Raw genomic sequence first — 2,601 nt, 5'->3', positions numbered from 1 at the left:
TTTTGAAATATTATACGAATGTTATCAAGAAAACGCTTATCTTCACGTCTTAATTCTTCAAACCGTGTGAGCGAATCGTGTAAAACAGAAACAAAAGCAAAACCGTTGCTTCAGCCCCATATTCTTTCATTTCGTTTCATTTCATTTCTATCTCCTGTGGGAGTACTCCAAATATCTTAACCCTCATTCAAGGAAGGTCATTCGAAGAACTATTCTCATGAAACTGCGTTGTTGTTTAAGCAATATTTTGAAACTATTGCTTGGTTATTTTAAAAACAATTTTTAAAAAAATTTCGAAACCAATTTTTTTTTCTCTTAACGAATTCGAGAGTCAAGAGGCTGGTACTAACACAAAAGATACTTAACTTTGCTTACAAGTAGGCAGTATTTTTTATTTGAATCTGCTGTTCCTGCATCTTATCTATGATCGTTTTTATTTTTTTTTCATACAAACATTGATTTCCAGTTTTGGCATAAGGCTAGGAATCTCGGGGTAGGGGATAGGTCGATGACATCGACCCCAGTGTTCAATTGATATTTATTTTATCGACCCCGAAAAGAAGGAGAGAAGAGTCGACCTCGGTGAAATTTGAACTCAAAACGTAAGAACTTACGAAATGCCTTTAAACACATTACCCGGCATGCTAAAGATTTTGTCAGCTCACCGCTTTATTAGAAAACTATTAACATTACTTTAAGGCCGAAGAATGGGCATCTTGAAACACTTCATCCAGATTGCTTCCAAATAAATTCCGTTAACGTTTTGCTGGGTTCTCTTTACTGTAATTCAATCCAAAAGTTCATATACAGAGTTTGTTTTTAGTGGGACAAACCGCCTTATGGGGCCTTATGCCGAACTGCTAACTTATGGACATGTAAACGAACCAACATCGAATACACACACACACACATATATATGTAGCATACGGTATAATTACAAAAAGGACAAATTTTAGCCATTTCTCTACAGCCTGAAAAAACGATGAACAAACTTAATCGAATTTCGAACTGTATTGGGTTCTCATTGAGGCGTCCGCAACATTCTGACAGTCTCCAGAGAAACAAGCTGCCAATGTATGTAAATATCTGTAAAAATATGTGACACTTATTCAGTAGCCATGATAAAACTCCATGGCTACTGAATAAGTGTCACATATTTTTACAGATAAATTCCTCTATTTGCATGCTATCGAGGTCTCTTTCTTTCTTTTGTTGCCATTCCTGTCAAATATATATATATATATATATATATATATATTTTGCAATGTATATATATATATATATATATATATATATACATATATATATATATTAAGCAATGTAATAATTAATACGCTGCATGATCGCTCGGTCCGAAGAGAAATTGGTCCAATTTATATGAAACGACTATTGTTCTTTAAGTCCCACTAGGTTAACTTCAAGCATTAGCTTTAAATCAGTAATTGTTCATATAAGAAATTTGGAGATCCGTGTAAGCAAAGTAGTAAATTTGGGGATATAGAGTAGTCATTTAAGGGTTCATGAAAATGATTTTGCTTTTGATATATTTATTGCAAGCAACTGCTCGGCTTCTTTTCCTAACGTTTTACATAGCTGATCATGTTTCTGACCATTAAACTATGTTCTCTCAATGAGTACCATTGCAAACCTATAGAAGTGGACGTGTGAAAAGGGAAATACGAATTTTGAAAGAAGTATGTATTTACAAAAGTATGTATTTTTAAACATCGAATAGCAAATAAGATAGTAATCAAAGAGGTCCATGAATAAAAAAAATCGTTGAAACCCGCTGGTTTAAATATTTAAACTTAGTTCTCTAGAGAAAATAACACACACACACAGACACACTTCGTCATTCACAAGCAAGAATAATTTCAAAAGTACCATTGTTTTTTCATCATATTTTTTATCATGTTATTTTTTTTTTGTAATTTTATTTTTGGTTCTCACTGTATAGACATTTCATATATTTTTTTTTGCAATATTTACCAAAAAAAAAAACAAATAATAATTGTAATCATAATATTCAATAATAATAATATTAATTATAATAATAATATAAATAATAGCTATTATTATTATTATAATTATATGAAATGAATTTTTAAAATTTTCTCATGCTACACAATTTTACATGGAAATATATTTACATATACATACATAAACACATGCATATATATATATATATATATATACATGTATAAATATATATATAATATACACACTCTTTCACTTATATGCATAGTGCTACAAATATATTTATATACCTACATATATATATATATGCACGCACACATACATAAATATGTAAGTATATTACATATAAATATATGCAAAAACAATCACACACGGGAATATGCATATATATATATATATATACATAGACTTATATCCATACACAAATACTCAATTACACACACACCTACATATACACAGAAAATTACATATCTACTAGCCTCATCAGATAACTCTTTTTGTTTTTACGGAACAAGAAGAATACGATAGTTGAATGCAGAGTGACATGTAGTTTTATACAAATACATATGAAAACTTATTAGGTGAGTAATCCAGAGTCTATTGTAAATATAGTCAGTAATGATT

This window comes from Octopus bimaculoides, chromosome 17 (assembly GCF_001194135.2).
Source record: "Octopus bimaculoides isolate UCB-OBI-ISO-001 chromosome 17, ASM119413v2, whole genome shotgun sequence".
Lineage (NCBI taxonomy): Eukaryota > Metazoa > Mollusca > Cephalopoda > Octopoda > Octopodidae > Octopus > Octopus bimaculoides.
The sequence above is the reverse complement of the archived record's forward strand: the minus strand, read 5'-3'. Positions refer to the sequence as shown.